Here is a 27,727-nt window from a genome sequence, read left to right as displayed (position 1 = left end):
CTCACTGGTGCTGGGGCCTCTATATGACACGGTAGTGTGCACCAATGAGGCCTCCTGCTCACCTACAGCTTTGTGCCATTCCACCACTTTAAATGACAAGAGGTATAAAATAACTTAGGGAGCACTAAGCACAGTAGCACCAGCAGCATCTCAGGCAGCCAAACTGTGACAGAATCTTCCTTTCCTGTCCTGCAGGAGCTTCTTCTCTAGCACGTGTCTTAAGGCATGCCCTCACTGTGTGACTGTATGTGTGTTAAGGCGTGCCCTCACTGGTGCTGGGGCCTCTACATGACACCGTAGTGTGCCCCAATGAGGCCTCCTCCTCCCCTCCAGCCTCATCTCAGTCCACCACTTTAAATGACAACAGGTAACAACTTAGTAAGCAGCACAATAGCATCAGCAGCATCTCAAGCAGCCAAACTGTCACAGACCAGAGACTTTCTTTCCTTTCCTGCAACATTGTCTTCTCCAGCAGCTGCCAAAGAACTCTTTCTGTCATGCCCAGCCCTGGGGCTTAGATGTGCCCAGGGCCCTGCATCCTTCTGGTCAGGTGCTAGGGATGTTGGTCTAAGGACATGGCACTGGCTGTTACCTGTCGCCTCTGTCTTCCTGAGGGAGGCCTGGCATCCAGCTTGCTGGACTTACAATGGGCTTTTTCTATTTCCCCACACACATATCTCATCTAACCAAAACTAAGCAGAAGAAAGGCATCTCGGGTCGTACATTCCCTGGTCCCACTATGGGAGGCCTATTTAAACTTGATTGACTAAAACTTAGTTGCCGGGTTAGGGAATGCTGAGGCAAAGAAACCAAGTCAGAGGGGGTATGGGCAACAGTTGAACAATGGTTAAGGGTTCATCACAGCATCCAGCCTGTTGGAGCACTGACCACAAATGCTGTTATACTTTTCCCGGGATGACTGGTGGAGGTCCTCCCCACAAAGTTTATGAACACTTCAAGTAACCCCCTTAAGTCTGTTAAAAGACTACAGTAAAATCTGACAGTCATGCTAAACTGAGGCTTATTCACAATAGGTAAAATGCAAAACACTGATGCTGACTTCACACTGCAAGCATAGCTAGGCCATCTAAGTAGATCCCTTCCAGTATATTCATAATAATTTGAAGCTGGCTCCTAGGTGTCTGGTTACTCCTTAAAACTTAATGTTTTTCCTGGTTGTTAATCAGTTTCTTGAGATGTTCCAAACCAGATAACCCCTTTTCACTGAAAAAGGTAATTCATTTAAATTCAAACTCTTTATGTAACAGGATTTTCCCTGTCAATTATGGCGTGGGACCTCTTGATTTACACAATTAAAAGAATGCTTTTAGAGGCTAAACGAGGGGTATAAGAAAGCTGTAAAAGTAGCAAACAGTGTGCTTTAAGGGAGACAAATCTCTCTGACACCATCTGTTGTTGTTCTTGAGAAGTTGGACAAAATAGATCGTATCCCTTCAAGGATTGTGCTAAGAACTTTACCTGTCAGCATTGGAACCCGAGTGCCTTGGACAGGTGAGACCCCAGCTCTCGCTCTATCTCTCTTTCTCTTCTTCTCTCTAGGCAAAAATTTCTGAACCTGAACTGTATTAGTTAAGCTTGAGCTAAGTTTCCCCAAATACTTAGTGAAACCAGGGTAGTATTGTAATTGTTTTGATTGTTTTCCTTTGCATGTCTATTATTACTAATATCATTATACATTTCATATACTCAGCAATAAATAACTGGTAGTAAATAGGTATATTTTTCCTTCTCTGCTTCTCCTTCCCCACTTGCTCTGCAGCAACACCTCTTTTACCTAAGCCAAAGATCCCTGTGAAGCCCAGAAATACTATGTGGTCTTCTCATCAAGAAGCTACCACTACTAGGACAGTTAGGGCAAAAGATATGGGCGTGCTGAGTTTGAAATACATAAGGGGATAAGCTTATACAGGCTGATTGACCCAGTTTGGCTCAGACGTGCCTTTATGAACTGAATGCTTGCCCATGAGGGTGTCAGCTAGACACCCAGCTGGATTCAGAGGTATTCTGTTTACCTATGTGCTTGTGTCTGACTGCATTTTATTATTACCTTAATGAACTGATTCCTGGCATATGAGGATGTCAGCCTGTCCATGCTAATCAACCCAGCTGGGTCAGGCATGTCACGTTAATCTGTGTGTGTTTGTGTGTATGACTGATTTGGTGGCTGGAGGAACCCAGCCCCATTGAAACTGAGTCCTGCAAGATAGCTCCATTGGGGGTGAGGATGTGCAGAAGGGAGATATACAGCTCTGTATAGAAACACAAGTAACACAAGCAGAACATTGATAGAATTACAAAGACTCTAGAAATGTATCTCTAATAAATAAGCACACCCCCAAAGTGATGGGCAAATCTGGTAACATGGCAGACAAGGTCCTTTCCTTTGGCTCAATCTAATCTGGTATGTTATAGCAGACCAACTGAATAGTTAGCTACATAATTATATATCTTAGCAGGCTTTCAGGTTGAAAAACCCTTTGTCAGGCTGAGGAAGCACCTGCAGTTGCTGTGTGTGCGCGCTGTTCCTGGATAGAAGGAATAGTAAAGAAGCCAGAGGCTGGCATACAATGCAGGTAAGAAAGCCAATCGGTGAAAATGGAAATAGAGGCATCAGGGGGTGAGGGACAGGATGGGGTCGGGGGGGAGGGGATGTAGCAGCGCAGGTAAAAGTGGAGAGGTACATGGGGAGTCAGATGTCCAGTAAGTTGTAGTGTGTCATAAATCCAATTTCTATATTGAGTCCATAAGTTTCTGTACCTAGGAAGCTGATGAAGTGAAGTTCATAGGCCCAGGTCTGAAAAGTGCTTTGTAAATTGAAAAAAGCACTGAACCTTGGTATCCCATTCAGCTCTGTTAAGAAGGCCATTGAACCTAATCTCCCCAAGCAAGGGTATCTCATGGAGGGCCTTCTGTTGCTCCACCAGCCTCTCGAGCATCAGGTATGTGGAGTTCCACCAAGTCTCCACTTCTTGCATGATTTTGTGCTGCAGGATGTTTGGCTCTGCTTGTTTGTCCTGCAGCATCTTGTCCCACTTGATGCTCTGGTGGAAGTAGCCTGCCACCTTCTTGCATTTGAAATGAGCTTGCTGGTGGTGCTGGTGCTGTCACTGGCAGCCCTGCCCTCCTCCGAGGCATCTCTGACAATGAGGTGGAACTTGTGTGCCACACAGCAGATGCCAGCAAAGCTGGCATCATGGACCGCCTTGACCATATTGGCCCCATTGACCATATTGGCTTCTGTTGCCATTTAAAGTGGTGGACCAGTCTGGGGCTGTAGGGGAGGAGGTGACCTCATTTGGGCACACTACCATGTTGTGTAGAGGCCAGCACCAGTGAGAGCACACCGTAACACACATGAACCCATGGGTGAGCTTGCCCTACCCAGTAAGCCACCTCTGCACCAAGCAGTTCATGGCCCCCATGACCTCTGTTGCCATGTGGGACTCATCCATCACCTCAGCTTGAAGGAGAGCCTACTGATGACCTGACTGGTCACACCAGTGCCCTGTGAGGGAGAGGTAGGCGTGATCTCCATCCCAGCTGCTCCAGATGTCTGAGGTAAAGTGTAAGGCCACTTATTGACCTGCCTTGCTTAGCTTCTGCCTCAAGTACTCCCTGCATGCCGCATAAAGGGAGGGCACCACTGTCCTGCTGAAAGTGGTGTGTAGGCACTTGGTAGGATGGGGCCACAAGCACCATGAGCCACCTGAACCCTGGCCACTCAACTAAGAAGAAGGGCTGGCCATCAACTGCAAGCATCTCCCCAATGCTCTGGGTGATCTCTCTCACCCTTGCAACGTGCCCCCCCCCCGTCTGCCTTTCCCCCACTGTTCCAGGGTGACCTGCCTCTGCTATGGGGGATGGGGACTTTGGAGTGAGAGGGGGACTTCCCTTTGGGCATGCTCCCATTGGTCCCAGGCTGAGGAGGTGGTGGTGCCTGTGGAGATGCATCAGCATCCCTGTGGTGCTCATGTGTTTTGTTCCCTTGCCCCAGCTATTTTTGGCTTGGCAATGCAGACAGATAGCGTATGTGGAATCATCTGCCAGACCACACTACTCATTCACTTTTGGGGTGCGGGTACATGTGTGGATACTGCACACATGTACAGCATTCCGTCCTCAGCAGGCAGAGGCACAGCAACAGGAGGAGTGAACACAACTGAGCCTCTTGCCTTTGTAACCTTTACCTTAGGCTCCTCTGAAGTGCCTTCTGGGGAAGAAGACCTAGCTCTAGGGGAAACTTGAGGAGTGTGGAGCACAAACTCAGATAATTCCCCCTCCTTCCCCAGAATTTCCCTTGCCATGGCACTCAGCTCCAGCTCCAGCTCTTCCTCTGGCACTGGAAGGCTCAGCATGGGAAGTGAAATGGGGGTGCAGGTGACTGTCATGCTGGTGCTGGTGCTGCTGCTTGTTGCCATAGTGGTGGTGGGAGAGGTTATGGCTGGTGCTCTTGGAGGGGATGCAATTTCAAGTACAGGCAGTACCACTAGCATTGCTTCCCTCTCCTTGCTGCTTGTTGAAGCCTCATCCCTCCTAGTTGAAGGAAAGAGGCTGCATCTCTGTTTGAGGAGGGGAGGGACTGACACCTCTCCCTCTATCCACTCTTCTGCCCCTCCCTGGAGGCTTGCCACCTTCCTTTCCATCACACTTCATGGTGTGTTTCATAGTGTCCACATGTATCCTCATTCCTATATAAATTCTAAAAGGTGTGTAGTTTTTTATGCCGCAAGATAAATGTATCTGTGTTCCTATATAAATTCTCTAAGGTATGTAGTCAACTAGGCCATAAGCTATAAATATATAGGAATAAAATATAAATGTATCTCCCTTCCTATATAAATTAAATTCTATAGTGTAATATCCTATCCAATATAATTATAAAATTGAAAAGAATAAAACAATGAATATAATAATAAAATAAAAACTTTTAGAAGAAAGAAAAAGGTATTCTGGAATTCCTCTTGCTAGGCTAGGCTAGCAAGTAGGAAATCATTCAGATCAATGCTAGTAGTAGCCTTTGTTGTGTAATGCTTCTGAGCTGCTGGAAGATAGCTCAGTAACTGTCAGACCCCAAAGCAGGACCAGGCCAGTTCAAATAGTGCTGCCTTTTATGCTGTTTTTTCATCCCTCCCCCAGAGCACTGGGATTGGAAGGAACCTCAGGGAAGGACTGTAGTCACTGGCCAGGTAGCAATCAGTATGAGAGCATTCCTTCCCACCTCTTCCCCCCTCTTCCTCCTCCCTCTCCTTAATTTATGCTTCCCTGCAGGCAAGCCCATCTTGAGCTTCAAAACTCGAAACGTTTAAAAAATTTCAAAACATTTCATCTGCCCTCGTTTCATTTTGAGGCTGTTTCAGATCCTTCCATTTCATTTTGATTTTGCTGTTTCAAGCTCAAAACAAGTCAAAACAGTGTTAAAACAAAACAGCCAAGAAAATTTTGCACAGCCCTAATAAGAAACCTTTCTATTGAGTCTCTTTATCATAACTTGGAACCAATATGTACCAGAAAATACACAGGTATTCCCTGGACTTTCCCAATTTTGCAGTAGGGAATTTCTCTCCTCATAATGCCGTGTGCAGCAGATATTCTCTACAATAAGGAAATAGGGTATTGATAATTACCTACAAAGGGACTAGAGGAATATTTTATGTTTGTAATATGGTATTTAATTTTCATAGATTTCATAGACATTAGGGCTGGAAGGGACCTCAGAAGATCATCGAGTCCAGTCCCCAGCCCCAGGAGCAGGAGGTCAGATGGGGGTCAAACAATCCCAGCAAGATAAATGTCCCAGTGACTCTTAAAAGAGTCCAGAGCAGGTGCTTGCACCACCTTTGGTGGCAGTCTGTTCCAGACCTTGGGGGCTTGGACAGTAAAGAAGTTCTTCCTTATGTCCAGCCTGAAATGGTCTTGGAGGAGTTTGTACCCATTTGACCTTGTCATCCCTTGGGGAACTCTGGTGAACAGGCATTCTCCCAGATCCTGATGTATACCCCTTATATACTTATAGTCAGCCACCAGGTCCCCCCTGAGCCTGTGCTTTTCCAGGCTGAAGAGTCCCATAGCTCTCAGTGTCTCATCATAAGGCCTGTTTTCCTGACCTCTGATCATGCGTGTGGGTCTTCTCTGGACTCTCTCAAGCTTCTCCACATCCTTTTTAAATTGTGGAGCCCAGAATTGGATATAGTACTCCAGCTGCGGCCTCACCAAGGTCAAGTACAGAGGGAGGATGACATCCTGGGATTTGCTTGAGAAGCATCTATGGATGCAAGCCAGAGTTTTGCTTGCTTTCCCAGCTGCAACAGCACATTGGTGGCTCATATTCATCTTGTGGTCAATCATGATCCCCAAGTCCATTTTGGCTGTGGTGCTAGCAAGCATAGCACTGCTGAGCCTATAAGCATGCTGTGGGTTTTTCTTCCCAAGGTGGAGTACCTTGCATTTTTTGGTGTTGAAGGCCATCAGGTTTTCATTCACCCATTTTCTGAGCCTGTCAAGGTTGGCCTGTATCACCATCCTGTCCTTGGTTGTGGATGCTTTACCCCAAAGTTTGACAAACTTGGCCAGTCCAACTTCTGACAGCAACGTTCACATCATTAATGAAGATGTTAAAGAGTAAAGGCCCAAAGATGGAACCTTGGGGGACCCCACTGGTCACAGTGCACCATGATGATTGACTTCCATCAACTACCACTCTCTGGGTCTGACCTCGAAGCCAATTCCCCAGCCATCAGACTGTGATGTAGCTGAGGCCACAGTTGGCCATTTTTTCTATGAGATGCTCATGGGATACCAGACTGAAAGCTTTTTTAAAATCAAGATACATGACGTCAATGTCTTCTCCCTTGTCCAGGTGATATGTCACCTGGTCATAGAAGGAGATGAGATTGGTCAGGCAATACCTACCCACAACAAACCCATGCTAGCTATCCCTCAGGCTATCCTCTGCCTAAATACCTCATTCCCAAGGATAGTTCACCAAGATTTAGAGGTTATCTGGCTGCCTCATGAAATTGGGAAAAAAGGCCCGGGACAGCCTTCATAAACATAAGGAATGTAGTGAAATTCACAACATTACACCTTTATCCCACATAGTTAATTAGGCCTGTGCAAATAGGGAAGTATTCTATTTGGATTTGGATTTGGATTCGGCTGATTCAGAGGACAATTATTTGATTCGGATGTTTGGTTCACTGTCCTGAATCAATTCAGCTGAATCGGCTTCGGAAGATTCAGCGCTGATTCAGAGAGATTTGGTGATTCAGATTGGCTGGGGAGCAGCAGGCACAGCTGGGCAGATCCCTCAGCTGTGCCTGTCTCTCCCGAGGTGGAGTGAGCCATGGGAGAAGCACTCATGGTTGTGCTACCCAGACCCATCCCCTCCCTGGCCCCAGCCTAGTCCCAGAACTTAAAAACAAACAAACAAACAAAAAAAGTCCTGTACTCACCAGGTGCAGCAGCAGTGATTGGGGCCTTTGGGCACTCATGGCAGAGCTCCATGCATAGCACAGCACAGCACAGCACAGCACAGCACAGCACAGCACAGCACAGGGCAGTGGTGGACAGTGGGGATCGCCCCCTCCACACCCCCCCCATGCCTGGCAACCACGCAGCAGCTGCCCCATGGCACAGGTGCAGCATGACTCAGCAGGGTGCTGTGTACTGCCTAGGAACTGGCGTCACTGGGGCTGAGTGCTGCTGGGCTCTGGCTGACACATGGAGCTGTCCCAGCTCCCAGGTGAATTGAACCAGGAGTTGGGGAATTGAACCGGGGGCTGGGGGATTGTTCAGGTCACCAAACATTTCCCCAGTTCCTGGTTCAATTCCCCAGCTCTTCAATCTTTCCCCCAGTTCTCTGATCACTTCCCCCATGTCTTCCTGGGGGCCATGGGCCCCCAGATGAGGTGGGATGACAGCAGACTGCTGCTGCCAGCTGGTAATGGTGGTGGCTCTGGGTTATTTCCCCAGGCGGCAACAGCAGCCTGATGAAACCCCATGTGCAGATCTGGGGGCCGTGCCCACCAGAAAGAGCTGGGATGATCAGAGAGCTGGAGGATTGAACCAGAAGCTCTGTCTGACACATGCAGCTGCCCCAGCTCCTAAGCAACGTGTGGCACCCTGCCAAGCCTCACTGTACCTGCAGCATGGGGAATCTGCTGTGCGGGTGCCGGGGGCACCAATCCCTGCTGCCCCACACTGCATGGTGGGGCTCTGCCATGAGTGCCCAGAGGCCCCAATCACTGATGCTGCAGCTGGTGAGTGCGGGGTTTTTATTTTGCTTTTTTTTCTTAAAGTGCTAGGAGGCTGGTGTTGGACAGGGGATGGGGCCAGACAGCACATCCATGGGGGCTTCTCCCTCAGCTCCCCCAGCTGTGCCTGCCTCTGCCCCAACAGTGGGAGCTGAGGGGGCTATGCCTTGTTGCCACTTGCCCAGCCAGCATGGGGTGGGGGGGAGCACGCGATGCAGGCATGGCTTGCTCCGGGCAGCAGCAGGGCATAGCCCCTGCTGCCAACAATGCTATGCCCGCATCAGTGCCAGGAGTGAGGGCTCTGCCCTGTCACCACTTGCCAGCTGGCACAGGGGGGCATGTGATACAGATGCAGTAATGCTGGGAGCAGGGACTCTGCCCTGCTTCCACTTCCCCCCTCCCAACTGGAGTGAGCCGTGCCTGCATCCCACCCACCCCCACTCCGGCTGGGCAAGTGGCAGCAGGGAAGAGCCCCCACTCCCAGCACAGCCATGCCCACATCCCATCTCCCCCCACCTCCCTCCCCGAGTAACATGCCCCTCTGTCCCAGCTTGTCCCAGCCCCAGTCCTTCCCTCCCTCAAGCTTCTTCCCTCCTCCCTCCCCCAACCCCAACAGACTTACCAGCTGGAGGCAGCTGTCAGCTGCATGTTTACTCCAGGGCCGAATCTCCAAATCAGCCGAATCTTTTCCCAAAGCTTTTACAAATTCATTTGGATGCTTTAAATCAATTTGGAGCTTTTACTTGGCCTCCCAATTTGATTTGGATTCAGAGATTCGGTCCCTGAATCGGTCCGAATCTCCTCTGAACCGAATCAGCTACCGAAGCTTTGCACAGACCTACAGCCTATGCCCATTGGAAATAGGAAGGAATATAATGTTGAAGGCTTACCTGAAAGTCTCTCATTAACTTAAACACTGGATAAGGCATCAAGTGAGTTTTGCCTGGTATCAAGTTTTTATGCAAAAAGCTTACAGAGATCTACTATCTATGCTCATGTCAAGGAGCAAGAATTAGTGCATACCATTTGAACCCAGATGTTTCCTCAAGAAATTCTTTCTATACCACTGAGCCAGCCAAATGAATAGGATTTGAAAATAATAGATAATTTTAAAAGACTTAAAAAAAATCATTTAATTAGTTTTCATTTCTCCTACCTGTTCATGATAAATGAACATATCAAACTGTGAAGATTCAGAGACCTGCAAAAGCCTTTGATGTATAGTAGAATAATCTAATCATTAACCTCAGGATTCACCAGCATGATGCATTTAGGCAAAATGAATCAGTGTTTATGATGAAGGGAATTCCAGATCTGCCAACCCCAAGGTATCAAGCTGGTTTTGTTCTTCTCTGCCTAGCAATGGAAAGCTCTGAGTGCCCCCTTGAACTATCTGTCACTATCTTGTATTCTTGGTGAGAGATTCTTTAGCAGTGCATATTTTTCTAAATAGTTTTCCACAGTTTCTTAAAAAGCCAATTCCAAGCAACAAAATTAGGTTTCCTTTTCTGTCGAGATTACATAATGTATATGTAAAAGAAAGGTATACCTGTTCTCTACGCATTTTGGTCAGTGCCTGATTTTAAAGCATTGTTCAGCTGAGAGTAGCTGTTAAACACTTTCTATTGATACAACCACCAGGAGTAATTGGTAGGACTCTCTGTCTAATGCTTTGGAGAAAGATTATGTGCACAAATTCTGCTGTACTTGATATGGAGACTGGTACCATTCTTACCTTCTCCATTCTGGTGAAAGGCAATATTAACTCCAGCTAATACAAATGCCCTTTAACAGAAAGATTTAATCTATTCCTACCTGGATCTTTATCAGGGGAGTGCCATGCAGAGATATCCAAGCTAGCTCTGCACATACTAGCTCTGGAATCAGAACCAGTATATGCTGAGGAACAGCACTATGCAAGCTCTGATATACTGTGTCCTGTTTGTGAGTAAGATCAGGTACAGGGATTATACGTAAGTATAATGATCAGAAAATTGATTGGAAGTATGATCAGAAAATTGATCTAAGTGATCAGAAATCAATCTAAACCCATAACTCCACAGCAGTTGGCCTAAAAATGGCAGAACCCAGTCTAAGATAGACTTGATTTGGTGTTTACTCACATCTAATTGATATAGGTTAGACCAGTGAATTGAACTTCTGTAACAGATCCCCTGTCAATTCAAGTTAGTTCACTGTCCTCCGGCATCCCAGCCTCGTTTGTAGCCCCCTGGAACCCTCTCCCCTTTGCAGGGAGGTACACTAGTACTTGGCCTGCACTTAGCTGCTCCAGCTGAACATTCAGAGGGGTCCACCCTGAACTCTCTTGGAGTCAAGCCAGCATAGACCCTCTCCCCAGCCATACATCCAGTCATCTGTCAGCTGCAGGCAGGCAGCAGAGGAGAGAGGGGAAGGGAGGCATCTGCATCTCCTACATGAACCCCGGGGCCTGAGAAATTGCATCCCTGGGCCATGTCCCCACATCCCATCATGAAGCACCCCATGATGTATATACACACCTGACATTGAGCCAAGGAGAACCCCCAAGCTTGGGCACAGCCCCATGGAGCCCAACCCTGGCTCTAGCATACCCAGCCAGGGACATTCATGCCCCCGTGCTTGGGTGCAGCCCCATGGAGCCCAACCCTGCTTCCCGCGCACCCAGCCAGGGACCCTCATTGTCCTGGGCTCAGGCAGAGCCCCACAGAACCCGATCCGGGCTCCCACACACCCAGCCAGGAATCCCCATTCCCCCATATTTGGGTACCTCTCCATGGAGCCCAACCCTGGCTCCTGCACAGCACACCTCAGTGGCCAGAGCCAGGCACCCTGTCACCTGGACCCCAGCATGGCTTCCTGCTCTCTCCCCCAAGCAGAAGCCAGTGCAGGCAGCTAACCTCTGGTGGGTCAGGGTGGCAGGGGGCAGAACAGCAGGACTGGACCTGCATGGAGGCAACATTGTGACCTCAGGGGCTCAGCCACTGTGGGCAGGTATTGAGGTCATGGGCACCCAGGCTACTGCAGGGCTTTTTTGGCCCATAGCTACAGGGTCCAAGAGAACTAGGGCAGGGGGTGATGTGGAAGCTTGCTTGCCCAAGCCTGACAGCCAGGCCGACATTCAACTGTGCTTGGAAGCCTGGAGAACCCATGGAACATACTGGGAGGTGTGCAGCAGTGCCCCCAACCTACAGACCTTGGGGTCACTGCAAACAGCCTGTGTTCTCCTCCCACCAATGGATGAATTTATATGCTGTTCACTACCAGTCTAACCTAGGCTGCTTACATAAAATCACGTAACTTAAATTGATTCTGCCTCAGGCTTTTTGATCATTTGTACTTAGCCTTAGTATATATAGATCGAACTTAGTATGTCTGCACAATGAAGCTTTGTACTGTTTATTTAAACCATAGTGTGTACTAATTTATGTAGGTATTTTCCAGCTGTAAGCTTAATAAGACTTGTAAAGACTTGTATTCTAACTCATATTCTAGATAGTTTAGTGTAAATAAACGCACTGCTTCTGCTTTAGCTGTATCATACTATATAGTAATTGACAAACTTGGTATAGGAGTCAAAAGCAAATGCTGATTTTGGGTAATCAGCTTGAAACAATGTGGGCCTCGTTTCTAAAGTAGTGATGCTCAACCTATAGCTCATGGACCAGATCTATCCTCCAAAGTCACTGGATCTAGCTCGTGGCACAGATCAGTGGCAAAGAGCTCATTCCTGTGCATCCCTTTTCCTGTCCTGCACTGTGCTGTGCTGTTGAAGCCCACTGCAGTCCTCCATGTTCTCTTGCTCTGCTTGCCCCCATGGCAGGTACTGCTTACTCTCTCCCTCCTTCCTCCCACCTTTAGGCAGGCACTGCTTACCAGAGGTAAACTCCTTCCTTCCCCACTCCTCTATGGCAGGTGCTGTGTACCGAAGGTAAACTCTCTTCCTTTCTCCCTCCTCTCCCTCTGACACTGGTAGCCATTTCCCTCCCCTACTACAGAGAAGTCATAACCCACAATGCAGGGTGGTCACAAGGACCCAGCCCATTGCTCTAAAAAGCTGAATACCACTCCTCTAAAGTGCTGAGCACCTTTAAATCCCAAGTGAAGTCAATGAGAACCATAGGCATTCAGTATCCTCTCTAAAGCTGGACACTCGGAAACTGAAGTACTTTTAAAATGTTGTCACTAGTTTCTATTACATGCGTATTGCAAGCAATCCTTTAACAATCTGAGGTGCATTCTGTAGGCCCAAGGATGATAGAAGAAGAGCACAACATAGAACTATTTTTGCTAGCAGTCAGCTATAGGCTTTCATTTGGAACATTGCACTTTTATACAGAATAACTATCATTACAGGTGAAGCTGGCAGCAAGTTTTGTGGGAAAGGTTATCTAATACTTTGTGGCAGGGGTCCTTTGGGAAAAATAGTGTGAGACCATGTAATTAGAGACTGTATTACCATAATGCATGCACATATGGAGGCCAAGTTAAGGTTTCATGGGCAAATGTGCTGTTTTTACAGAGACCCCTTCAAAGTTAAAGCACAATTTAATAAGACCTGGTGAAACATGATGTCTATTGGCTGACAGCAATTCTGTATTTCGCTTTCCACAGACAGAATCAAAGCCCTCATAAAGATATCATAATGCCTCAGTAAGATCAGTTCCCAGATGAAAAAAAATATCTGCTCAAAATGAACAAGGATGAGTTGGGAAGGCAACACTTTGAAGAACTTGCCCTAAAACTGCCCCCATCTTTACCGAGAATTAATCTATTCCTCATTTATGAGCAGGGATCCTTTTCAAAACCTCTGTGAATGTGGTGCAGAATACCTTCTTTTACCTCTAGCTTGTTATTAAGATTAAAGACATATCATTTTTGTTGTGGCATCAGCTGTTCCCAGATGTGTCTCAGCACAGCTGATCCAATTGATCAGCAAAAACAGACTTCACCATTGTTCCACAGTATAAGGTCCCTTCTGTTCCCATGGCTTCAGGGGTTTCATCCTATGGGATAACAGTTCTGGGTGCTGCACCCTGATCTAGGGCATGGGAGCTTGAAAGCAGGAATCCCCTGCAGGGCTTTGCATGTCACATTGCCATATCCTGACCCAGAGCACACGTGCCAACACGGGGGGGGGGTGGGAACCCCATGAGGGAGAGGCATTCTGGAGACTTTGGCTGCTATTATAGCTGGAGTGATGTAGGCAGTGGTGGCTGGCTGAGAGCCCAGGATTGAAATTTAACCCCTTACAGGATGCATGTGACCCAAGGGCTGCCAGTTGGGCAGCCTCAGATTAGACGAAATGGCTACAAGGTGGATAAACAATTGGCTCAATAGCCACAAGCAAAGGGTAATTATAAATTGATCCATTTCAGAATGGCAGTAAGCTTCAAGTGGAATCCCACAGGGTCCGTCCTGATTCCAGTGCTGTTCAACATGTTTATTAATTATTTGGATACTGCTATAGAGATCTTCTTGACCAAATTTGCACAAACCTCAGGAGGATTGCAAACACACAGGAGGACAGAAGTACAGTACAAAAAATTCTTGACAGATTAGAAGCCTGGACAAGAGCCAACAAAATGAAGTTCAATACTGATAAGTGCAAAGTACTACACCTCAGAAAGAATAATCAAAAACACAAATGCAAAATGGGTGACACCTGGCTAGATAGCAATACTGTAAAAGTATCTAGGAGTGTTGGTGGCTCACAGACTCAGTAGGAGTCTGTAGTGTGCTGAAGCTATGAGAAGGGCAAATGCATTTTGGGGGGTGGGAAGCTGCAGTGCTAGAAGCATCAGGTACAAGACACAGGAGGTGCAAGATATGAGAAGTGCCCTTACTCAGTGCTGTTTAGGCCTCATCTACAATTGTGTGTGCAGTTTTAGGATCTACATTTTAAAAAGGACATGCAGAAGTTAGAGAAGATCCAGAGGCAGGCAACAAAAATGATAAAGGACTTGGAAGGTGGGCCATATGAGGAGAGGTTGAAAGAAATAGGTAAGGGCAGCTTGCAAAAGAGGCAGGTATGAGGGGATATGATAGCGGTCTTCAAATATCTGAAGGTTTGCTGTAAAGAAGGGGGAGAAAACTTTTTTTCCCCCCGTTGCTGCCAAGAGCAGAATATGTACCAGTGTCTTGAAGTGGTAGCAAACTATGTTTAGATTGGATATCAGGAAAAAACGTCTTCACTGATGGCTACTTGTGCAATTATGGCACCTGAATAAACTGCAGAGTTTATTGCTTCAAAGTTAATTGCTCCTGGGTGCACATTCAAACAATGTGCCCCAAAGCAATTAACTCTGGAGCAATAAGCTCCACAGTTTATTCAGGTGCATGTGGAGCAGCCCTGGCTGGTTCCAGGGGTCAGCCTGCCAGCCCAGGGCTGCTTCCCCTGGCTCAAAGTGCTGTGGAAGGGCTGGCTGGGGCACAAGAGAGCTTCAGTGTGGGGCTAGCCAGCAGGCAGCCCCCACACCAAATCGCTTGCATGCCCCAGGAAGTCCCTCCAGTGTCTACGTATGCACTGCTATGGAGTTTTTTACTCCTCAGCAGGATAATACTTGTATTTACTGAGTAAATTTATTTACTGCAGCCTAATGGTGGTGCATGTGTAGATGCCAAGACATTTACTTCACAGCTAATTAGTCAACTGTGCAGTAAATATCTCATGTAGACATGCTCTGTTGGAACAGTGAGGCAGTGGACTGAATTGCCTAGGGAAGTTGTGGAATTTCTATCCTGGGAGCTTTTCAAGAAGAGGCCAAATAAGCATTGGTCAGGGATGATCTAACAGCCTGTAAAGAGTACTCTGTAAAGAGCAATGAAAGCCCAAGGTCCCTCCAACCTACACACACATGAATGACTGGGAAACAATGAGAAGAACTCCACAGCACAGAGAAGGCAGATGTTGGAGATCATGCTTAAAAGCAGAATGATGTGGAGTGGCACAACTGACTTAGTTTCAAAAGAAGATTAATGGAGCTGGATTAAGTGTATGGAGGGGATACAGAAAGGAGAATTCTGGCTGTCCAGTTAGACTAGGTACAGACATCCAAAAAAACCTGAGGCAGAATCGATCTAAGTGACACGGTTTTCTGTAAATGGCAATGTCAGTGAACAGAATACACATCTGCCTTTTGTTGGGGGGGGAGGGGAGGGGCCAATCTTAGACCAGGTTCTGCCATTTTTAAACCAGTCAGTATACCAGACTTCTGTTCTGTTACAGGTATAGACCAGTTTCCAATCACTTATATTGGCAAAAGTGTAATGTTTGTATCTGGCCTTAGAGGGTGTGTTGTGTAGGGATGTGCTTGCTAATTCTAGGCTGCAAAGCAGAATGGATTTGGGTTTTTTTCCCCATACTTCTAAGCTTTGCTGGTTGCCACATGGTGCCTGGAAGGATTTTTTCCCCCTCCTTGTTGTTACAGGATTCAGAGTTTTTGTCCACCTTCCTCAAAATTATTGGGCCTTGGCTGTAGCCCAGGCTGGGGATTTTGATTGGGTATGGCAGAGCTCCTGCTGAGCCTAAAACCTAGAGGCTTTTGGTTCGAAAATCTTGCTCCACCACTCAGGATCAGATCAATTGCCACAATAATTTTATCCAGTGGGTGGATTAGTAAAAACTGTGTGTGTGTGGTGATAGGGGGAGGTGGGTAGCCTTCCCATATAGTGGGGGCATAGCCCTCTTCCTTGGACCTTTTGAGTGCGTTTTGTCAATCTTTGTAGCAGCAGGACAGAGCCCTCACCCCCCTACATTACCTGTGACAAGTAGGTTAGCATGCTCTTGGTGTTCTGGGGCAGTATGCCTTAAAGTTGTATGACAAAGTTGATTGTATAGTTTAGGAATATGTTAGAAGAGGACTTGCACGGGTCCCTTTCCTTTCTCATGCCCTTGTGACAAGGTAGTTTAGCAAAACTCACAGATTCATCGGAATCTGACAGATCATGCCACAAGCACTTCTGCTGTGGCTTCAAACTTGCAACTTCTGGGATATCAATTGTGCACCTTAGCACCCATGCCCTCTCTGTAGGACAGTTTAGATAGCAAGGACCCTGCTTTGAGCAGGGGATTGGACTAGGTGACCTCCAGAGGTCCTGTTTTTTCTGTTTGTATGATGTTGATGATGTGATTGTGACACTGTTGATGTTGTAACAATGATTGGGGTGATATTGCATCCCAGAATATCACATCTACCTAGATGTCGCTGTTCTGCAGTTCTATTCCTACAGCAAAGATAGTAAGAGAATACCAGTTGCTTTGCCTTATACCCAGTCATCTCCTGTTATGTATACTCTAGGGATACTCTCTGAATCATAGGCTGTTTGGGGATGATTATAAGATGAGAGAGTCTTGTTGTACTTCAGGGTTTGTAGCAAAAGTCCAAATCTCTCCAGATAGCCTAGTCCTCATTTTCATACTTGTTTAAAAATACTATGCAGCATGCCTTATTTTTCTCATAGGAGAAAATGCAAGTGGAAGTCCTTTGTTTCAGGATCATAATAAATACTCTCCCTGAAATGCTTCAATGTTAAGACTGTAGAATAATGGATTTAGGTGCTTCTGAAAATTTTACCTGAGAGCTGAATCACATTGTCATGCATAGATATCATTAATGATTTTTAAAATAGCTATCAAGATATTTTCAGGCTGAATTTCTATAAAAAGGACCCCCAACACTAACCTCTCAGCCTTTCTCATGCTACGTTACAACATGAACATTAAAAGGTGAACCTTAAAATGTTTCTCCAACAATTATTTAAACTTTTGAATCAGTACACTGAAAGCTTTTCCAATCAACACATATTAATGATTAGGGAGGCCTTTGTAGTGTTATGTAGGATTATTTTGGAAATTTCTGGCTGAAGCCTCCTTAATCTGGATATGACTGGTTATGAATAGGGATGTTCGAGTCACTATCAATTTTCATCAAGTTGGCCCAAGCCTGTTTATCCTTTTGTTGTATGTGATGACACACATTGCAGACTACATGAAAATAGCATATCCACCTCCTAGAAAAGCTTAATAATTTATTTGTAGCCCATCTTATTCTAGACTAGTGAACACTGTTTATTCACTGAGCTGCACCACTGACTCTTAAGGCAATGGAGCAGTGTGAGGCATACGGATTTGCTTGACATTCTACCGTTTTTCAATGTATTGATATGTCATCAGCGTGCACAGTTACATTTTCAAAACAAAACAGAATGAGGAATCAATACTGTGGTGCTTAGGAGAAATGTCATGACCTTGATTACAACTGATACTGTATAATGATAAAGCTGGAAAAGGAAGTTTTTTCTGGTACCATGCAGGGGGCAGAAAAAGATAGAGAGGAACTAAATAGACTATACTGTAACATTTCCAGGTATCAGGTAAACAAACCAGCAGTGCTATGCCTCTAAAACTCTAAAGTAGCAGCTCATTAGTGTTCCTTTCCTGTTGTTGAGCTGAGCCTTTCACTGCAATGAGATCAAGCAACCTGCACAGGAAAGCAAATTCCCCCTTTCTCCTTCTCACAGGCTCACTTTAGCTGTAACACTATCATGGGAAACAGTCTCTGTCACACCAAAACTGTAAAGGATTTAACCGGGCTATGGCAGCCATTTTGACTTGTTTGTGCTTACAGACTTTTTTCCTCCCCCCACAGCCCCGCAGCTTCAGGGAGGTACAGATCTAATCCTACAGATTGGAACAGATCTCCCATGATTTAGGCATGCAGGTTCCCAGATGTTAACAACATCCCATTGGTACCACTTCTAGTAACAATTAATGGGATACAAAAGAATCTGCTCACTGTGACCTTTCCTGCACCATAGCTTTTCAGACACCACTTTAAATTTGACCTAACTCTGGTTGCCTACCAGCTTCAAGCTACTTCCTATAAGGACACATTCGAGTGGTCCTGGATGCAACATGAGTAATTTTTTGAGAGCGCCCCAAATGATTCAGAATTCAGATACAAAGTCACTTTGCCCAAACTAGCCAAGATTCTAGAGTGCAAGATCAGATTAAGAAAAACCTTGCAAGAACAGTCTCTCCTATGAAATACCCAGAACTTTCTGCTTCTTCCAAATGAGATTGCTAAATAAAGAAGAAACTAAAACTCAATTAATTGAGTCTGCTCTGATGCACTGTAATTACAGTGTGTTGGAGCAGCCTCCCAGCACATCTACAGGCACCCTTTATGGTTAGATCACTTGGCACCTAGCAGGCAGTTGGATGCTTTTCGTTTTGTTTAAGTATACTGTATCTAACTATGTCTTCTGTTTTTTGTGCCTCAACTATTAGGCCCTCCTAAGCCCCTCTTATTCAGAAGTCTCTGTACCCATCTGGCCTCGAACATCCGGTCACGTGCTGCTCAGGCCTGGATGTTCGGTGGTGTTCGCCTGTCTGTCCCAGGTGTTCCGTTGAGTAGGGGTTTACCTCCGGTGTGGTCTTCCCCAATCTCACCTGCCACAACTTTGAATCTTACTTCAGTGGGGGGTCCGACCACTGGGAGTCTCTCAACGGTGGGACATCTGTCTGGCAGTCTTTTGTGAGGCTCCACCTCCCCTCTACCTCGCCCTTACACCCAGCCTTGACGGGTCACAGATGTCCTTCTGGCCAGATCCCTGACCATTGAGTCCCTGAGTACATTCACTGAGATGGTCCTCTTGGCTTATGTGAAAACAGCCCAAAATATCCCACGCCCTGAAGCCGTCTTCTTTTATCTGAGGCCGCCAACCCCTTTGAGGCTCAAATAACAATGTGACTCCACGAGCCCTATTCCCTCAACCCCTCCAACCGTGGGAAACATAAAACACAAACAAAAAATTGCTGATACACTCTGAGGGGCCCAGCTGCCCCTTTTCCCCCGTCTCCCCCGGCCTAGTCACCAACACCCACCCCCGATGTTAGGGGTCTATGTTTGGCCCTATACGTAGCTGTGGTGGCCTGCAGGCCACTCCACACTTCTCACTCGTTGCCCAGCCTTTGGTTTCATTGGATCCGCTGTGGTCCTCCGGCAGACTGCTTCCCCCACATCACCCACTGGGTCATCTCTATGCCCCCGAGGGCCATGTTTCACAGCCCCTCACGCTGCTCTTGCCTCCCGTCTCCCAACTTGTGCACCTCTTCATCTCTCCCAGTGCCCTCAATGCTCCCACCTGGTCGGGTGTCTTGAAATGTCCTGGCCTCTCCAGCTCCCCTGTGGCAGCCACTGGCATTGGGCTCCTGCTGCTCCCCTCTGCCCTTTCATCTGGGTTCCCGGTCTTGGAGTGCTGCCTCCGGCTTCCGGCTTTTCTTGCTGCAGCCAGCAGTGTCTGTCCCGCAGCATGGTCTGCTGTGTCCTCCCCTGCTAGGAGAAGTAGTTTCTGGCTCCTTTTGCCCCTGCAGGGGCTCTGAGAAGACCTCTTCTGCTGGTGCTCCTGCTGGCGTCAATCTGCTTCCTCCTGCCTTGCTAGTGGCCCATTTTATTTCCGCCGGCTGGCAATTGCGGCTGACATCATCAGCCAGCCACAACTGTATAAAGGCACGGCTAAGGAGCCGCACGGGTCCCTCCTGAGGCTGCGGCTTCACCATGGGTCCAGCTGCGGGTAAGTATTTTCCTTTTTCTTTTCTTTTACTTTCACTTCCCTCCAAGGGTTCCTGACCCCAGGGTTTCCCCCTGGCATTTTGCGGTCCTCCCTTCTGTTCCTCCCTGTTACAGTCTCATTGACACTAGTGAACACTGAGCTGCTGATTCCTACCTCTCCAATTCACCACAAAGCAACACACACAATTACTACCCAAGGTGCACCACTTTTTAGATTGCATTTACTCTGAGCAGGATTAACTACCAGCCAATTGTGCTCCACCAATACAATGCCAATGTTATCAGCAAGAAAAATGTAGCAGCTAAAGTAGTATTAAAAATCCTTCTGTTGTGTAGGGAAGCTAAACCCCTTTTTCTCATGAGCTTCACTGTTCTCTCAGCACTCAGGCACCTGTGGACTCAAAGATAATGGGTGTGTACAGCCATTCACTGCCCTGGTCTATGTTCATAAAGTTTGCTTTAAGTCATGTGAACATAGAGCAGGAGTAGCATGTTTAGGTATTCACTGGTTCCAAGAGCCATGTGGAGAACCTGGTGTAAGTAACTCGGAGTGGAGGGAGGGACAGGTAGGATTGGGGGGGCTGGCACATCAGCAGGGGGTTCATGGGTCTGAGCATTGTTCCTCTGGGGGTGGGGAGAGTCAAGGGGCTAAAAATGGCCCAGTCAGGATGGGAAGGATAGAAAGAGTGCAACCCTGGGGCTGGGAAAACCCATTCACTCACCCCAGCCCCAAGGCTGTGTTCCCTCTACTCTAACAGGTAAAGTAACTTAGTTTGGGCATGCCATTTTTTGCCTCATTTAACTCCTCTGACCATCTGCACAGATTGGTATTTAGACTGGACCTCAATTAGTTTGATGTAACTATAATGTCTGTATGTACCCAATTTAGATCTCAACAAGGTATCCAAGACATATTAATACGTATGTATTAAGAGTTCAAGACAAGAGATAGAAGGTCATTTCAGTAGGAAATCAGACATGGAATTGGGAAACTAGCCAGCCTAAGGATATGATATATATATTCAGCAAACAGAAGTTGTAGTTGTAGCACATACTAGGTTAAGTTGCTGCGGTCACCTGACCCCAACTGTCTTTCTTGCCTGGTGTAGGGAGCTGGACCTGATAATCTTCCGAGGTCCCTTCCAGCCTTACAATCTATGAATCTATGAATAAGTTAGCTACCATGGGTACATACAGCAGTGAAGATGTAATAGGATGGGCTTTAGCATGTGTTAGCAAGCAACCAGCATACATATACATTTGTGTGCTAGCTGCTGGAGTGTGTGCTAATGCCTGTGCTGTCATGTCTTCACTGCTATTGTTATTCATGCCAGCTAGGGCTGTGCAAAGCTTTGGTCTCTGATTCAATCTGGCAGAGATTTGGCCCAATTCTGTGGCTGACTCTCCGAATCCAAATTGAATCAGGAGACCCTTTAATCTCTCCAAATTGAATCGGAACCCTCCGAATTGATTCAGAGAGATTTGGAAAGATTCAGTGATTCAGACATAGACACAGTTTTAAATGTTTTTCCTACATACCTTAAGGTACTAGGTAGCTCATGAATGCTCAGATGCTGTGGCAGATGGAGTGTCCCACACGAACACGGGGGAATCCCCAGCACGCTTGGCAGCAGACCTAGAAGGGCCAGAAACAGTTCCGATCCACTTCTGGGTCTGACAGGGAGTGCATGGGGGGGCAGGGAGAGAGAGGCCCACACCCCCTGGCTCAGCGACTGGTGTCTCCTGGGTCTGGGGGGGCACCCAGGGTCTCCCCACAGCCATTCGCTTAGCCAGGGAAGCATGGGGGGTCCCCCATTGTGCTCAGCGGTAGACCCAAAAGTGGACCGGAAGTACTTCCAGTCCACTTCTGGGTTCACCACTGAGCATGCAGGAGGCTTCCCCCTGCACTCCTGTGGGACGCTTCATTCACTCCAGCATTGCAGTGATCACAAGCCACGCCTGGTACCTCGAGGTATGTAAAAAAAACAATTAAAGCTGTGTCTATGGCTGAATCACTGATTCTCTGAATCAGCATCGAGTCTTCAGATTCAGCCGAATCGAATCAGGGAAAATGACCTGAATCAACTAATTGAATCACTGTCCATGATTCAGGCCGAATCTGAATCCGAATTGAATACAGACCATTTTGCACACCCCTAATGCCAACCAAACTAAGCTAGCACAGGTAAGATAGCACATGCTATCATCACATTTACCTGTGAAGACAGATAGACTTGGGGACCTAAGTATGAACCTATGCCACCCTTTTCAAGTCTCGAAAATCCATTAATGTACCTGCTTTTTAATATGCCCTCATCTTGCCCTTAAGATTGCATCACAAAAAGCAGCAAGGAAGAACACCTTTCACATTAACTCTTTTTCAGGGACCTGAGCAGGATGGAACAGAATCACACCTAGGTTTCAAGGTCCACTTACAATCCTAATAGGTGTAATAGAATCTGGTCCATACCCTTTATATTGCTATTTTGAAATCTCTTAATAGAGGCAAGAGCTGCAGAAGCAGTTCCAGAGATAACAGCTGAGCAGGACTGAGACAAGGAGGTGAAAGGCTCTCCACAAAGCATGTGTCTATTTATTGCTTTTCTTACCATTTGGGGTTTTGTCTGTATGTTCTGGCACAGGAGAACAATTACCTAGGCTTCTATAACCACCACCACTTTTATTGTGAACTGGGTGGATGCAGCCCTGTGGAAGGTGAAATGGCCACCCTCCACAAATTACAGTGCTATAACTGAAGTAATAACATCCTCCAATAGCACCCTCTGCTATACCCCCTGACAGAGGAGCAATAGGTATACTGTGTCCTCTGACAAGAAAAAGCTCAACAACTCTCTCTGTAAGCTCCCTGGTAAGGGTATTGGCCATTATTTGCTTGAGGGGCTGGGTCCTTGGCCAGTTGCTCTGACAAAAGTCAGAGTGCCAAGGGGAAACAGTTTCTTCAAGGGTCACAAAGGGACAAAAACAGAACTCAAGAAACAGCATTGAAGGAAGGACAAATAATACACATTTCTGCCTGATATTATAAATACAAGAAGGTGGAAGGAGAAGCCATTACCCATCCATCATATGATACCGTATGAACATGGTTTCAGGAGCAAGACTGCTTCAGGGAGCTTGCAGTGTTTACAAAGGATCTAGGCTCCTAAGCAAATCAACATGTAGTATCTTCTCAGGAAAGTTCTCCCATGCTCAAGAAAGGACTGTAGCATGCTTCTTGGACTGTTTTTATCTCGTATTTGGTCTAGTCATCTCAGTGACACTCAAGCCCTGTCTATGACAGCATTAAAAGACAGCAAGGACCTCTTTTGTCCCTATAATACATGGTGCATGTATCATGTTGTGTTCTCTGTGAAACTGAACCATTTACTCACTATAGCTAGCCTGAAATGTGTGCTAAATAAACCTGTATTTTCAGCATTTATCTTGGTTAAGATTTCATTAAACAGAATGTTATTAACCTTCAAAACACCATCACACTAAATCCTACTGGGTATCTGACTACTTTGCTATCCCATTAACAGTCCCTCATCTCAGATCATATGAGTTAGCAATATTAATTATGTAATGACAAAGAGACAAATACAACTATCATGTAAGGTCAAACCCTCCATTGGGTAAACAAAACAACAAGGAATAACAAATAACAACATTGAATTCTGCCAGTTTCATCTTTCTATCATAACTGTCCTCTCGCAACGCCGGCCCCCTAGCCCCCCAACAAAATAGATGCATCCATAATTTCACAGTAGGCTTAAATGTTGAGTGCTTGCATTTTTTTACCATATTAAGTTGCACAGCTTGCCTATGTCTGTTAGTGTTAGGAGGAAGGCCCACTACCTCCCTAACCCATTGCGTTTCAAGGTCTGCCTGTATAAATGTTGCCTATATACGATGATTGTCCTGTCATCACTCATTAGCAGGCACCTCCACAATGTATACACTACTGTCAGGAATATTTGTGCAGTTGTGATTTAGGTACAAGGCTTCCTAATCCAGGGGAGAAGTAGGTGGGCTCTGTCTTCAATGGTATAGATAGACATTGTCAAATGAAGTGAATCAGCTGGGCCACAGTGTATCCCGGCATAGTTGACCTACTTCATACAGCAAAATGCATGACACCCATTGTCCAGTTTGTTCATCATAAGGGACGATGGGCAACATGCACCGCACTTACAGAGATGTATTTCAGAGATTCCCAGGGACTTGCTTCTGTAAGAGGGGAAAGCTGGGCAGGCCTAATCCTGCATTCCTTGGGTGTGTAGGAGAGGGCCCCTCAAGTCCCTGAAATGCCTTCCCAGGGAAGCAGGAGAGAGCAGGCAGCTCTAGGCTGCCCAAGCTCTCATGCATCAATTAAATAGACACCTGGGATACACAAAAGCATGGTCTTGGTGTGGTCAGGGTTATCCAGTAAGGTATTGCATCACTTTTCTCCTCTTCCAAATCTCCTCTCTCAGTCTGTGTTGTCAGGTCTTCCTTTTTCTACAACACTCTACACACACCTAGGTTTCTTTTCTGTTCTCTCTTCCCCCTTTCCTGCCCCTCTGAGACTTGTCCCTGTTTCTCCTCTCCAGGCTTCCCATCTACCCTTCAATCCGGCACTTCCGATAGCAGGAATTTCAAGATATGACATACTCATACATTTTGTATTAGCTCTAGGAGCTCTTAAGCCTTCTGACTTCATGGGGTTACACAAACTAGCAACTACTAGCAGCCCAGTAACCCACCTGGAAGTAACAGAGCAGGAGAGGGGAAAAAAATTAAATGCTTAGCAACAAGAATGCCACACTTTTGAAGAATTAACTAGCTATTCATTCAATCTGAATGGGTTATTGCATTAAGAACTCAGATTAGAATTTTTAAAAAGTTCTTACAGGCTAAAGGCTGAGGATAAACCCAGCATTTTTTTTATCACTGCCTAGGGAAAAGAAAAACCTTAATTACAATACTTGTCTTTGAATTATATTTCAGTCATAACAGCACATTTCTCAGATTCTGCATGATAAGTGCATTAATATTTATTCATTTTCTATGACCTTTAGATAATTCCTAAGGGTTCTATTTTCCTAGCATTGATGTTTGCTCACTTTTTATACTCTTTTTGTACACTCAGCCAAGGCTTGATCACCTTCTATGAGTAGTCTTACTAACTTCAATATCTTTGTGATTAGAATTGAGCAGGTTTTGGTGCTAAGATAGCCTCCAATTCTGAACCCTGATCTACAGCTGTAAACCTCATTTCCCCTGTGGAACCCAAAGTAAATGGGCCTAGTTATGAGGTGTTTAGTGTTGGGGGGAAGCTTACAGTATTAGGACAGACAGCAATAAAATACAGCTGAAAGACATAGTGTACAGCTTGGTATGTCTGTACTCCAGGAGTACAACTCCTGTAAAGATTTGTCCAATCTTAGCAATTAAAGCCATGTTTTGGTCCCCGTGTTGATCCATTTGGAGATGAACAAGGACTGCAATGAACCTAAGGTAAAGTTAGATATGTGGCTAATCTGGCTTGCTTCTAAACATGAACAGTACCTCAGATCTAGCTGCCTAAGGATCTTTTCAGGCCAAAATGGAGGTGCATAAGAATTTTTGGCATTTTAGAGGATTTGTAATAGCTGCATAGGTTGGAATAGGATTGTACTTGGCAAGTTCGATGCCTAAAAGCTACATAAATGCTACTTACATGTCTTAGAGGTGAAATAGGATCTGCATCATAATAGACTTGCATCTTATACTGTATAGGTTCTCACAACCTGTAAAAATGGGACTGTTTTTCACACTGAAATTGTAAATGATGGATTTTGAAAACTTGCGGCCCTTTCAATAGTTATTTGTCAGACATTTTTGACAAATGTTGTCCTTTATCCCTTTCTAAAATTTGGTCAAAACACCACATTTCAGATTTTTTTATTATTATATCTTCTACTTAGAAAGACTATAGTAGAAAAAGTCAAATATTCAGAAACAGAAGGCTGACTCTCCGAAGCCCCATACAAGCATGCTCCCTCTATTCATAAAGCAAGGATCTCCAGGTGGTTTTTGTAGGTGCAGAGAAGACACATCTCCAATAATAACCCTGTGTTCTCTCTGCACACAAGAAAGACAGCTAGCTTTTTAAAGCATGTGTGTTAATGAGACTACAGCTCCTAAAAGCCTGACTATATCCATTTGGTGATGCAAGTTCTGAACTCTGAGCAGTCTGAAGAAAAGTTTTGGATAATAAAATCAGTCTAAGAGGATAATAAAATCAGTCTAAGTGTGTAAATGCCCTTTGTACAAAGAAAAGCTGCTTATCTATATTAATTTGATTAATAGACCTCTGTGATATTATCAAAGTGTTACACTTTGCCATAGAAAAAGAAAACCTTTTTCCTTGCTCAATAATCTGTAGGAACCAGACAGCATGATGCTGAGACAGCTTGGGATATCTATTTACAGATCAGTGGATCAGAGGTTCCTTTTCTCCCAAATAATTTAAGAAAACAAAAAGCATTATCTTTCTGAATAGTTGTATTTCTTTCATAAACAACTTTTCCAGATAAAGGTACATTTCAGTCCCTTGATAAAGACTGTTTATCTTGAAAAAGGATCAACCCATTATCTAATCATACACTTGTCCCAGCACAGAAAAAGCTTCCTGAAAACTGAAAGAGAAAAACACTACTGCCTTGATACTAAAAGTCTTCTAATGACAGTACTTCAGTACAACAGTGACATTTTGGTCATGTCTACATGTGAATTTGCTGCAGCACCCGTTTACTCACAAGTAAATAACTTGCAAGTAAATGGTGCTGGGTAGGCATCTGCACATGCAAAGAAGCAGGCACAGATTTGCTGCCAATCTACTTCTGCTTCCTGTGGCCTTACAATGGACCCCTGCCACCACTGGGGAGAACTACAGGCTCCAGCTGCAGCTGCCAGCAGCTGGCAGCTCTCTTGAAAAGGCATCCTACTTGCCATGGGTGACTGTGCCTCCTGAGTCTGAGGAGGCATCCACAGATGTGGGGACAGCCCTGTCAGGGGGAGCATGTGCCCCCTGTGTCCCCACTACCAGTCGCCTATGCCACCCATGGTTCTCTGGACAGCCACTTCTCTGGTCAGGAGCAGTGTAAGCAGTGCAGGGACAGCATGTGGCCGTGCTCTCCTCTATGCCTCTGCTTCCCCATGCCATGACTGCTCCTGCCCCTACCGCTGGACGTGATGACCAGCACCCTGGGCTCCTGCTGGCTGTTGCACTGGTCCTGTTGGCCCACCTCACTGGCCACTGCCTGGCCCATGGCTATCATGCCTCTCTCGGCTCCCCCATGTGCAGTGACCACCTAACCACCCACTGTGCATTGTTCCAGTCCTGGCGCCACACACCTGCCACCCTGAACCCATCCACCTAACCAGACCCCACCAGAGAAGCTGACCATGGGCTCCAGGATGCCACCACCAGAGCTGCTGGGCCTTCAGGAGGATTGGTGACAGCACATCATCCACATCTTCCACCAGGCTAGGCAGGTGGATCATAGAGCACACCTGGGACAACAATCAGTGGCTGGAGGCTTTCTGTGTGCCACCGGCCACCTTGTGGATCAGTTCTGGCCACCCCTAGAGTGCCAGGACACTAGCATGTGGCCACCCCACCCCATGGACACCCAGCTGGCCCTCACCCTCCTGAAGTTGCCCACACCCACCAGCCTGAGGTATGTCGACCACCTGTTCGGCACGGGCAGGGACACCACCTGGGAGGCTGTTCTGGAGGTGTATGGCACCCTCCAGGATGTGCTGAGAGACACTGTGCCCCATATGCATGACCCCCTGGCAGTGATGGTGAGGTTCCATGCCCTGGGATCCCCCAGTGCATTGGGGCCCTGGAAG

This window comes from Gavialis gangeticus, unplaced genomic scaffold, assembly GCF_001723915.1.
Source record: "Gavialis gangeticus isolate Ggan-Ray unplaced genomic scaffold, GavGan_comp1, whole genome shotgun sequence".
Lineage (NCBI taxonomy): Eukaryota > Metazoa > Chordata > Crocodylia > Gavialidae > Gavialis > Gavialis gangeticus.
This window is presented reverse-complemented; position numbering follows the sequence as displayed.